Raw genomic sequence first — 14,614 nt, forward strand, 5'->3', positions numbered from 1 at the left:
ATATATATATATATATATATATATATATATATATATATATATATATATATATATATATATATATTTGTTATGTATATAAAATCAGATTCATGAACTGAACGATCCAGACATACCGGTAAACGCCACCAATTTTTATATAATCAAACTCCAAAAAAAACTAATAAACATTTTTTTTAGTATAACAGATAAATTATTAATTTATTTAATATTTAATTTGATTGAAATAGGCGGTATTGATTCCTATAATGGAAATGATTGTGTATATGCTGGCTCCTGCAAATAAGGACCATAAAGTCATTGTATTTTCTTGTATTTCCCTGTGATAGAGATGCGGTGGGTTGGTGGTGGTGGTGGTGGGTGGGTGAACGCCCTGGCAGCGCTGGGCACCGCACACACCTGTTCTATCTCAGCTTCTTTCTTTTTTGGCTGAAGGCATTGGCAGATAAACAATGACCGAGCCAGAGATGAGGCTGACAAACGTGTCATTCTCTCTCCTCCCAAACCCTGATTGTGAGGGTAATGAGCTCTGTCAATGAAGCGATTTGCATGTTTACCTTCCTCAGGAAATCAACCATTTTAATATGCGAAGCGTTTAAACCAAACTGTGCGATAAATTGTGCGCTGAGAGATGCGGAGATTTTTATTTTTTTCTCTCCTTTTGCCATACAGCTGCCAGGGGCATGTGACTTATCAATGTGACTCACACAGCAGCTAGGATGAGGGCAATAAAAATTGATGAAGAGAGTAACAATAATTATTAATCAACAATATTGGCAAGGATGACAGCAGCATAAAAAATAAAATCACTGTATGAATCATCTTTATCATTTTTATTTACTTATTTTTTATTTATTTTTTTATTGTTGTTTTTTTCTATTTTTGTTTTTCAAATTCTTTATTCTTTCATCATTTTCCCTACTAATTCTTTTGAGTTTCCTTCTCATTTCTTAATTTTATTTACTTAAATAATAACATATTTACCATTTTCAATTCATTCCTAATCTTTAATAATAATAATAATAACAACAATAACAACAATAATAATAATAATAATAATAATAATAATAATAATAATAATAATAATAATATGTATTATTATTATTACGACAGAAACAATTCAGTAACTGTAAAATGCATACAAAGAGTAACATTACCATCACCATGTATGTTGTTTACCACTTACCACTTGGTATTACTTACTTTTAATTATTATGTTATATTATTATTATATACATACATAAACTTTACATAACTATACATATGTGTATGTATATATATATATATATATATATATATATATATATAATTTTTATATATAAATACAATATATATATATATATATATATATATATATATATATATATATACATATATATATATATATATATATATATATATATATATATATATATATATATATATACATACACACATATATATATAGCACTGCGTAAATTTACAACACTGTATAAGTACCTGTAATAAATAAATAATATTATATTTTAAAAAATAAAAAAATAAATATATATATATATATATATATATATATATATATATATATATATATATATATATATATATATATTTTTTTTTATTTTTTATTTTTTTTTTATTTAAAATATATTATTTTTTTATTACAGGTACTTATACAGTGTTGTAAATTTATGCAGTGCTTATAGATCTTGTACACAATGCATATATATTGCTAACATTTGTTAGCTTTAAAATTAACTATGCTAACAATATATATGCATTATGTACAAGATCTAGAGTGTGTGTGTATATATATATATTTATATATATATATATATATATATATATATATATATATATATATATATATATATATATATATATATATATATATCTTGTACACAATGCATATATATTGTTAACTTTTGTATGAATATAGTAGCTTTAAAATTAACTATGCTAACAGATATGAATATTATTTTGCAGATATATATATATATATATATATATATATATATATATATATATATATATATATATTTTAATTATTATTGATTTAAAATATAATATTATTTATTTATTACAGGTACTTATACAGTGTTGTCAATTTACGCAGCGCTTTACATTCAAATCAGTCCCTGCCCTAAAGGAGCTTTCAGTCTAAGGTCCCTAACTTACATTCATACATACACATACTAGGGCCAGATAGATAGATATAGATAGATAGATAGATAGATAGATAGATAGATAGATAGATAGATAGATAGATAGATAGATAGATAGATAGATAGATAGATAGATAGATAGATAGATAAATAGATAGATAGATAGATAGATAGATAGATAGATAGATAGATAGATAGATAGATAATAAATAGTTGCTATTTTGCTAAATTATATTCATATTTGTCAATATAGTTAATTTTAAAGCGACTATATTCATTCAAGGTATAGCTAAGTTGTTTTTGTTTTAAACTAACACTTGGAAATTCTGTATCATATTATCTATATAAATAAAATAAAAAAATACAGAAAAAAGCAAGGATTGACAGTGTAGTATTAGGTAGTAGAAGTTCTTCCAAGACAGGAAACACCTTTTTTTGACAGGATTTACTGACTTCTAATTTATTCACTGTCAGTAAATATGCTGCTTTAAGAGGATTTGGATAAGTTAAGGATATGTAAGGTTATACATAACTGTCTTGTATGTCATTTTTTTATATTTTATGATGTAATAGTGAAAAAAAAAAAGCTATTTGGAGTTATAAAAAGGTCCAATGTTGCAATCTATAAACAGTGCATAGATCCAAGTAGAGAATTAACAATTAAATGCCCATGTTATTGATGAGCCTTGCAGTGATAATCTGTTTATGAAGATTCATGCATTTTAGTTGGGGAAATAATGGTGTTGTAATAACAAATTGCATTTGAAGTAATTATAAATACAATTTCTGTGCAGTTTTTAGTGTATGGAGTATACATACTTTTTATATATATATATATATATATATATATATATCACCTAAAGCGATTTGCACACCAACCAAATATTTAGATTGACATATATAAAAATAGCAAAAAACTGCTGAAAGTTTAGGTGATTTAAGTATTCCTAAAATTAGAGACAACAGGAGATGCCCCGCCTCTGCACTGCCTCCTGGCATGGTGGCCATCTGTAAGCCCCGGGGCCCCATGAGTTGTCAGTCTGCCCCTGTGTAACACAAAATTATAGAGGTATGTTGGGTATTTTAAAAACAACAAAGGTTAGTTGGGTTGGTGAAACATTAAAAGCCTTTTTTTTAAAAGTGGAACTTCACCTAAAAAGGGAAATGTTGCTGTTTATCCTCCTCCTCTCTTCTCTCCTTCCTTTTGAGTTTTTTGTTAGTGTAAAGATACACAGTTTTGACAGGTACCCGCTCCTCCCACTTCTGCATGAATAGCCTAGGTCAGTGATGGGGAACCTTGGCACCCCAGATGTTTTGGAACTACATTCCCCATGATGCTCATGCACTCTGCAGTGTAGTGGAGCATCATGGGAAATGTAGTTCCAAAACATTTGGGGTGCCAAGGTTCACCATCACTGGCCTAGGTGGACCCCAGTGTAAGTTCACCCCAAACCCGCAAACCTCCTGGGACACATCACAGAGGCTGAGGGTCCTTTCACAAAGTGCATTGCCACCTGCGCATACACAGTAGGGAGCTTGCTGTAAAGACATAGGGAGTCACAAGTGGCTTCCCACAATAAACATGGCGGGACCTGAAGACCAGCAATGAACTGGTTCTGGTGAGGACGGCGCTGGATCCCTGGACAGGCAAGTGTCCTTTTGTTAAAAGTCAGCAGCTACAGGATTTGTAGCTGCTGACTTATATTTTGTCAGACCAAATAACCCCTTTAAACGCTTCAGCCCCGGAAGATTTTACCCCCTTCCTGACCAGAGCACTTTTTACAATTCGGCACTGCGTCACCTTAACTGACAATTGCGCGGCCGTGCAACGTTGCATCCAAACAAAATTTGAGTCCTTTATTTCTCACAAATAGAGCTTTCTTTTGGTGGTATTTGATCACCTCTGCGTTTCTTTTTTTTTTGCGCTATAAACAAAAATAGAGCGACAATTTAGAAAAAAACACAATAGGGGGTTATTTACGAAAGGCAAATCCACTTTGCAGTACAAGTGCAAACTACAATGCAAAGTGCACTTGGAAGTGCAGTCACTGTAGAACCGAGGGGGACATGCAAGGAAAAGAAAAAACAGCATTTAAGCTTGCACATGATTGGATAATAAAATCAGCAGAGCTTCCCCTCATTTCAGATCTACCCCCTCAGATTTACAGTGACTGCACTTTCAAGTGCACTTTGCATTGTAGTTTGCACTTGTAGTGCAAAGTGGATTTGCCTTTTCGTAAATAACCCCCAATCTCTTGTACTTTTTGCTATAATAAATATCCAGATTAAAAAAAAAAAAAAATAATTCTTCCTCAGTTTAGGCCGAAAAAAAAATCGCAATACGCATATATTGATTGGTTTGCGTGAAAGTTATAGCGTCTGCAAAACAGGGGATAGAATTATTGCATTTTTATTATTATTTATTTTTTACTAGTAATGGCGTCGATCTGCGATTTTTATTGAGACTGCAATATTATGGCGGACACAACGAACACTTTTGACACATTTTTGGGACCATTTGCATTTATACAGCGATCAGTGCTATAAAAATGCACTGTTGCTGTGTAAATGTCACTGGTAGGGAAAGGATTAACACTAGGGGGTGAGGAAGGGGTTAAATGTGTTCCCTCTCTGTGTTCTAACTGAAGGGGGGTGGGACTTACTAGGGGAAATGACAGATCGCTGTTCATACTTTGTATGAACACACGATCAGTCATTTCTTTCCTGAAAGAAATGGGAGCTGTGTGTTTATAGAGCCGACTCGCAGTTTGGCTACTTTCGGAAACTCGTGACGCGCCTTATTCGCCAGGGGGAAGTTTTTCTGAAGATGTCAATCATCTGGGCGAAGTCCCACATGACACTGCGCCTCTGCATAGGAACGCCTACTCCCGCGGGAGTGAGCACCCGGAAAATAGCAATAATAATGTATGTACAGCAAAAAAACAAAAAACAAACAGCATACTGTAAATGTTGGAAGTATGCAGAATGTAATGTTATATACATGTTTTTAGGGTGAACCTCCGCTTTAAGAACAATTTACATGTTGTGTGGGCACTTTTTTTTGCATTTTATCCTTATAAAGGATTAAGGCAAGTATTAAATGCAAAAAAAAACATTTTTATTTATTGTAGTTTAAAGCGGAGGTTCACCCAAAAAACAAGTATATAACATTACGTTCAGTATACCTCAAACATGTACAGTATGCCGTTTTTTTTTCTTGGGGGTGTATATACGGTATTATCTGTATTTTCCTCCCGGCTTCCGGGTACTCGCTCCCGCAGCGGTGGGCGTTCCTGTGCAGTGCCGCAATGTCATCTGGGACTTCGCCCATATGATTTACGTGCCTGAGAAAAACTCCCCCCGGGGGATAAGGCGCGTCACGACTTTCCGAAAGTAGCCGAACCGCGAGTCGGCTCTATACGGCACCTGCGCACCGACTAGGAGCCGTGTAGAGCTGACTGCGCAGGCGCCGTATAGAACCGACTCGCGGTTTGGCTACTTTTGGAAAGTCGTGACGCGCCTTATCTGCCGGTGGGAGTTTTTCTCAGGCACGTCAATCATATGGGCGAAGTCCCAGATGACATTGCGGCACTGCACAGGAACGCCCACTCCCGCGGGAGCGAGTACCCGGAAGCCGGGAGGAAAATACTGATAATACCGAAAATACTGTATGTACACCCCCCCAAAAAAACGGCATACTGTACATGTTTAAGGTATACTGAATGTAATGTTAGATACTTGTTTTTTGGGTGAACCTCCGCTTTAACAATCCATAGACGTAGTGGCCGCATTCAGTTCCCTTTTTTAGGCTTTTTTTCCCTTTTTTTTCAGCTGGTGATCCGACCAGTAACACAGGCTTGATTCATACCTATGCAGGTTGCAGTTTGCATGTTTCGGGTGCATTTTGCATTTTTCAATACACATTTTTTCTCCATTGAAGTCTATGGAACAAAAACCAGTAAAAAGTCCCTGGCACTTTCCATAATATGCACAGATGTGAAAGTGACCCATAGGAAACCATGATAAATGGACTGTAGTGTGTTACTGAAAACACACTAAAAAAATGCATCATACATTTCCGGTGGAATGTTCCACCTACAAGCTATAGAAGAATTCTAATGTTGTATGACACTAGTAAAAATTATATTTATTAATTATTATTACTAATCAACCAACATTCAAATTCTTCTATAGCCTGTGGGCCGAGCATTTGACGGGAAATGTACGATCGCGGCGTCTTACAGTTTAGCTGCTTGTCGAATCTTCTTAGAACTTTCAACAGACACCATAAGCCTTCAATGACAGATTCAGCTTTTGTATGTTTTTCGCTGCTTCGTCGAATCTTCGTCGTTCATGTCGAATGGTCTACCCCAACACTGTCTCGAATGTCGAATCTTTTCTCTCTATGTAGAATAATCTCGGACTAATACAGTTAGGTTAGGCACATTTGACCGCAGGTTCGATAGACCCAGATCGCTATTGTCACCGTCATTTCGAATCTTCTATATATATCCAACTGTTGTAGCAACAAAAACGAAAATAAAGCATTTTTTCGGTTAGATCTTTCGGATTTCCGATTCTGCGCGTTCGTTTTCGTTTATTAAAATGATAACGAAAATACCTGAAATTCGGACGAAAACAAATGCACATGTCTAAGGATGACGGCTTACCTTATACTGTGTTATCAGTGGGTCTAAGCAACTAGTCCCCTGTGCAACTAGTCCCCTGATTGGGGTAAAGTAAGATGCAAGCTCTCCTCTGCTCCGCTCAGGATCTCCAATACCTCCTTTCAGTGGTGTAGACCGGGGGTCTCCAAACTGCGGCCCGAGGGCCAGATGTGGCCCTTTGCTAGCCTTTATCCGGCCCTTGGGGCACTATTCCTCCCACTGATATAAGGCACTATTTCTTCCTCTGATACCAATGATGGGATACTTATTCCTCCTATTGATAGGGGCACTACTCCTCCTCCGACTGACCACCAACCCTGAGACAATATTTATTTTCACTGATGCTGGGCCCAGGGCATTTTCTGTCCTCACTGGCCACAATCCGGCCCTCCTAAATTCTGAAGGACAATAAACTGGCCCTTTGTCTGAAAAGTTTGGAGACCCCTGGTGTAGACTCTCAATCACCAGCATATACAAATAAATAAAAGATATCTAGTGCTCTCTGTGAAAAAAACGTTAATACCGAATAGCACACAGGTAGAACACTCACCTAAAAGGCACTCAACTGTGCCGGTGTGTCAGCCAGATGACATAACCATGAGAGAGTCCCAGTGTTCTTCAGCAAGGATGATAATAACCTCTGAATCTGGATGACATCCGAGGGTTCGCCTCCTAGACCCAAACGCGTGTCGTCCTAGGCGTGGACTTCATCAGTGTTCATCACACTTAGAGCCCTTTCACACCAAGGCAGTTTTCCAGCATTTTAGCGCTAGAAATAGCGCCTGTAAAGTGCCTAAAAACTGCCTTCTTTTTCTGGGGTCCCCCCATGGCAGCGCTTCTGGCCCCTCCTCTTCATCGAGTTCCCCCACGGAGAGCCTCTTTCAATGGGGGCACGCTCCTGAGTCCTGCTGCTGCATCCACTATCACAGACAGCCCCTGGCCCCACCCCCAACTACCATGTCACCGGATTTGATTGACAGCACCGGGAGCCAATGGCTCCTGCTACTATTAATCTAACCAATGAGGACCCGAGACAGCGGCTGGATCTGCTGAGCTCGTTCTCATTGCTGGAACGATCTGGTTCAGGTAAGAAAGAGGGGGGCTCTGGAGGGTCAGCTGCAGCACAGAAGATTTTTCACCTTAATTTGATAGAATGCATTAAGGTGAAAAACCTCAAGACCTTACAACTCCTTTAGCCTAGGCTCACTGTGTAGTGATGCGGGAACCAGCGCGATTCCTGCGCCGGTTCCTGCATCGCACCTCTACCGCAGGCAGTTCACACTGCCCTCCGCGAACCGCTGCGGGTGTCAATACAATGTTAATGGCACCCCCAGATCGGTTCACAGATTGCAGTGCGAACTCTGAACTCACACAGGAATCAGATCGCATGGATGAGAACACCCATGTGATCTCATTCCAGTGCGGGGAAAAAAAAGTCCATGCCCTTTTTTCCTGTGAATCCAATGTGAGTTCAGCCATACAACTGTATGGCTGAACTCGAATTGCACAGACATCGCATGCGATCCACACCGCAGTGCGGGTGCGAATCACATGCAATGTCTGTGTTTGCACAAGTGTGAACCCAGGCTTAATACAGTGCCTTTAAAAAGTATTCATACCCCATTGAAATTTTCCACACTTTGTCATGTTACAACTAGGGATGAGCCGAACAACCCCCGTGTTCGGTTCGCACCAGAACCTTCGAACGGACCGAACGTTCGCGCGAACATTTAGAACCCCATTGACGTCTATGGGACTCGAACGTTCGAATTCAAAAGTTCTCATTTTAAAGCCCAATAAGCAAGTTATTGTCGTAAAACGTCTTTGAGAACCCGGGTCTTGCCCCAGGGAACATGTATCAATGGAAAAAAAGTTTTAAAAACTGTAGTTTTTTCAGGACTCCGGAAACAAATCGATGCATGCTCAGAAGCATAGAACTTAATTTTATCGGCTCGTCGTATTCTTTTACGTCACCGCTTTCTTGGCAGTCAAAAGTTCACCAAACTTTTGTGTGACCGTGTGTATGCAAGGCAGGCTTGAGCGGAATTCCGTCGGAAAAACCATCCAACTTTTTTCTGACAGGAATTCCGCTCATGTGTACAGGACATAACAGGTTTTCTTCTAAGATTGCCCTGTATTTGGCTCCATCCATCTTCCCATCAACTCTGACCAGCTTCCCGGTCCCTGCTGAAGAAAAACATCCCCACAACATGAAGCTGCCACCACCATGTTTCACAGTGGGGATGGTGTGTTCAGGGTGATGTGCAGTGTTAGTTTCCACCACACATAGGGCCAGATCCACAGACGAAGTACGCCGGCGTATCTACTGACATGCCGGCGTACTTTCAAATTTCCCGCGTCGTATCTTTTTTTTAAAGGGTACATTTTATTGTACATATTAACAATATCATACAAGGATACAACCTAGTACACATATTCGTACAATATATTTCAGGTACATCAATTACTAATCATAGAATCATACAGTTTTCTCCCGCGTCGTATCTTTAGTTTGAATCTTCAAACCAATATAGGACGGCATCTGGGTAAGATCCGACAGGCGTACGCCTTCGGATCTTAGATGCAATACTTCGGAGCCCGCTGGGTGGAGTTTGCGTAGTTTTCCGCGTCGGGTATGCAAATTAGCGATTTACGACGATCCACGAACGTACGCGCGGCTGTCGCATTTTCTAACGTCGTCTGTAGTCGGCTTTTTCCGGAGTATAGTTAAAGCTGGTATTATCCGGCGTAAACATAGACTTGCCATGTTAAGTATGGCCGTCGTTCCCGCATCGAAAATTTTATTTTTTTATTTTTTGCGTAAGTCGTCCGTGAATAGGGATGGACGTAACTCACGTCTAAGGTAAAAAAATTACGTCCTAGCGACGTCATTTAGCGCAATGCATGGCGGGAAATTTCGGGACGACACATGCGCAGTTCATTCGGCGCGGGGACGCGCTTCATTTAAATGAAACCCGCCCCCAACCCGCCCAATTTGAAATCCGCCGCCAGAAATACACTACGCCGCCGTAACTTACTGCGCGAACTCGCTGAGGATTCGAATATACGCCAGGTAAGGTACGGCGGCGTAGTGTATCTCTGATACGCTGCGCCGATCGAAACGTATGTGGATCTGGCCCATAGTGTTTTTATTTTAGGCCAAAAAGTTCAATTTTGGTCTCATCTGACCAGAGCATGTTCTTCCACATCAGGAACAAAGATTGTCTCTGGACAGCTGCACACCGAACAAACCATAGCCTTTATTGAAAAAAGGACAGCACTACAAGTCACAGCAACGTAAAATAAAATAAAACCCAACTGCTGACGCGTTTCGCACTAACACTAGTGCTTAGTCACACCTTCTTCCACATGTTTGCTGTGTCCCCCACATGGCTTCTCACAAACTGCAAATGGGACTTCTTGTGTCTTTCTTCTTGTCACTCTTCCATAAAGGGCAGATTTGTGGAGAACACGACTAATAGTTGTCCTGAGGACAGATTCTCCCACCTGAGCTGTGGATCTCTGCAGCTCCTCCAGAGTTACCATGGGCCTCTTGGCTGCTTCTCTGATGAATGCTCTCCTTGCCCGGCCCGGTCAGTTTAGGTGGACGGTCATGTCTTGGTAGGTTTGCAGTCGTGCCATACTCTTTCCATTTCGGATGATGGATTGAACAGAAGCTCCGTGAGATGTTCAAAGCTTGGGATATTCTTTTTATAACCTAACCCTGCTTTATACTTCTCCACAACTTTATCCCTGACCTGTCTGGTGTGTTCCTTGGCCTTCATGATGCTGTTTGTTCACTAAGGTTCTCTAACAAACCTCTGAGGGCTTCACAGAACAGCTGTATTTATACTGAGATTAAATTACACACAGTTGGAAACTAGATTTTAGTTGGGGGTATCAGTGTAAAGGGGGGCTGAATACAAATGTACGCCACACTTTTCACATATTTATTTGGAAAAAAATTGGAAAACCATTTATTATTTTCCTTCCACTTCACAATTATGTGCCGCTTTGGTCTATCACATAAAATACCAATAAAATACATTTACGTTTTTGGTTGTAAAATTACAAAATGTGGAAAATTACAAGGGGTATGAATACTTTTTGTAAGGCACTGTTTAACCCTTTCACGGCGAGCGTACACATATATGCGTCCTCGGCTTTCGGGGGTTATACCGGGATGATGCCCGCAGCTGCAGGCATCATCCCGGTACCGTTGTTTAGAGCGGGCGATCGGCTATTCAACCACTCGGTTGTTATGCCGGAGGAGCGGGAGGGGACATCCCCCCCCCTCCCGCCGCCTCTCGCCGCTCTGACCGGGCCTCCCGTCCCACCGGGAGACCCGATCCTCCATCCGGCGCCTCCATCGTCCAGGCGCAGACTGAAACTAAGCCGTAAACGGCTTTGATTCAGTCTCCGCAATGGAAACACGGAAGCAACTTTATGACGTCACTTCCGGGTTTCTCAGCTGCCAATGGCGCCGGATTTAAAAAAGTACACAGTATTCAGAATCGCCGTTTTCGGCGATCTGAATACTTTGAAGTGCAAAGGAGGGCTCAGGGGTCTTTTAGACCCCCGATCCCTCCATAAAGAGTACCTGTCACCACCTATTACTGTCACAAGGGATGTTTACATTCCTTGTGACAGAAACAAAAGTGATCAAAATGTAAAAAAAAAAAACAATTTAATATTATAAAAAAAAATTTTTTAAAGCGCCCCCCCCTCCCCGCGAGCTTGCGCAACAAAGAAAACGCATACGGAAGTCGTGCCCGCATATGAAAACAGTGTTCAAATCACACATGTGAGGTATCGCCGCGATCGTCAGAGCGAGAGCAATAATTCTAGCACTAGACTTCCTCTGTAACTCTAACCTGGTAACCGTAAAAAAAAGTTTAAAACGTCGCCTATGGAGATTTTTAGTTACCGTAGTTTGTCGCCATTCCACGAGTGCATACAATTATAAAGCGTGATGAAGCTTGGAGAATACGGCACTTCCTCCAGTAAGTTGCGGCGGCGTAGTGTAAATAGCTTACGCTACGCCGCAATGTACGAGAATCTGGCCCATAATGTTTGGGGGTTCAAAGTAATTTTCTAGCAAAAAATATGGGGCCAGATTCAGGTACAAATCCGGCGGCGTAACGTATCGTCTTTATGTTACACCGCCGCAAGTTTTCAGCGCAAGTGCCTGATTCACCAAGCACTTGCATGTAAACTTACGGCGGTGTAACGTAAAGCCGTCCGGCGCAAGCCCGCCTAATTCAAATGGGGCGTGTACCATTTAAATTAGGCGCGCTCCCACGCCGGACATACTGCGCATGCTCCGTTTTGAAATTCCCACCGTGCCTTGCGCAAAGTGACGTCATTTTTTTGAACGGCGACGTGCGTAGCGTACTTTCGTATTCCCGGACTTCTTACGCAAAAAAAAATGTGAAATTCGACGCGGGAACGACGGCCATACATTAACATGGCTGCTCTAAAGTTAAGCCATGAAAAAGCAGGCTTAACTTTGCGACGGGAAAAAACGACTTGCGACGACGTAACGCACGCGAAGCCGAAAGAAGCCGAATGTCGGTGCTGCTCTATACTGCGCCTGCGCACCGACGTTCGGCTTCTTTCGGAAAATCGTGACGCGATGGATGCGACCGTCGGAAGCCTCTCGGAAGACTGTCAATCAAGAAGGAACGCCCATTCCCGCAGCCCATACCCGGAAGCGGCGGAGAAGATGCATCTCGAAAACGGGTAAGTACGGATCATATTTTAAAACAACTAGCCCATTCCCCTAGAGAAAACGAGCATGAAGCTAAGGGGAAAATGTGTTCGCTATGGGTGAACCTCCGCTTTAACATTGCAAGTCTAACTATATGCTGCAAAACAGCAGCTTTTAACTATACGCCGGAAAAAGCCGACTAGAGACGACGTAAGAGAATGTGACGGCCACGCGTACATTTCGTGGATCGTCGGAAATAGCTCATTTGCATACTCGGCGCGGAAAACGACGAGAACTCCCCCCAGCGGACGCCGAAGTATTGCATCTAAGATCCGAAGACGTCCAAAGACGTACGAAGCCATACGCCTGTCGGATCGAACCCAGATGCCGTCGTATCTTGGTTTGAGGATTCAAACCAAAGATACGACGCGGGAAATTTGAAAGTACGCCGGCGTATCAGTAGATACGCCGGCGTATTCGCTCTGTGGATCTGGCCCCAAATGTCATAAATAGGCTTAGGCAGGAAAGGGGTAATATAGCATAGTCTATAGAATAGAGTATAGGTCCAGTCTAAGCAATGCGCAGAACAATGGAGCAGTGTTGAGCGTGTAATATATACCCCTTTGTGCACCGTGGAGATTTCCATATTGTGTCTCCATGGCTATATGCTAAATAATGTATTCCAGGGGTCCTGGTAATATGCTATTTAGTAAGCTCTAATCTTTTCTACTGATTCAAATGAAATCTTCTTCATACAACACCTCATAATACCTGTTCAAATATAGTTCAGAACATTAAATAATTGTAACAACTAGTGACTGGTGTAATAACTCACTGGTGTGTCACGCATTTTATGTCACACATTATATTCATTACTCTAAGCTAAAAGGATGGATAACACCAGGGCCGTCTTAATAGCATCATGGGCCCCTGGGCAAAGTAATGCACTGGGGCCCCTACCATCCGGCCCCAATTTACGCATCTACTCTAAAGAATTAGGGGCAGATTCACATAGAATCGGCGTTGGTGTAGTGTAAGCCATTTACACTACGCCGCCACAACTTACTGGAGCAAGTGCCGTATTCTCCAAGCACTTGCTCCGTAATTTGCGGCGGCGTAGTGTAAATGGCCCGGCGTATGGCCGCGTAATTCAAAGGGGGCGGCTTGTATTTAAATTAAGCGCGCCCCCGCGCCGATCGAACTGCGCATGCGCCGGCCGTAAAAATAGCCCAGTGCGCATGCTCCAGCTCACGACGGAAAACGTCAATGAAGCCGACGTGAGCGTCATTGAGGTAAAGTTCTATTCGCGAACGACTTAGTAAAATGACGCAAACGACAGAAAAAGACGACGCTGACCCGACGCCATACTTAACATGGCATACGGCGGAATGACGTAAGGTTACCCCTCCTATAGCAGGGGTAACCTTAGGCTTACGGAAACGACGTAAACGACGACGAGGCGGCGCAAAATCGTTCGGGAATCGGCGTATCAGGCTCATTTGCATAGTCAAATGAGAAATCACCGTAAACGCCACCTAGCGGCCAGCGTAGAATTACATCTAAGATCCGACGGTGTAAGTGACTTACACCTGTCGGATCTACGCCGTATCTATGCGAAAATGATTCTAGGAATCAGACGCATAGATACCCGGGGCCAAAAACAGAGATATGACGGTGTATCTTGAGATACACCGTCCTATCTCTTTTGAGAATCTGGCCCTGTAAGTACAAATAATTGATAGAATTAAAAATATATTTATTAGTATTTTCAATAAAATTGATTTTAAACAATAAGAAACGCATTCCATAAATCAAAGACTAATCAACACAAAGGGCACAGTACAGGGGTGTCAGGAGGGCTCAATACTGGGATCAGGAGGGCACAGTACAGGTTCCAGGACGCCGCTTGTGGACACGGGCATCGTGGGACAGCTTAGTAAAAAGCGGGACTGACAATTTCGGGACAGTTGGCGAACATGATGTAATGCAATATTATCATGGGGCCCTCATTCACCTGGGGGCCCCTGGACAGTGCCCAGGAGTGCCCATGCATTAACCGCTTGACGACTGCCTCAAGCACATTTACGTCAGCAGAATGG

Source organism: Rana temporaria, chromosome 8, assembly GCF_905171775.1.
Source record: "Rana temporaria chromosome 8, aRanTem1.1, whole genome shotgun sequence".
NCBI lineage: Eukaryota > Metazoa > Chordata > Amphibia > Anura > Ranidae > Rana > Rana temporaria.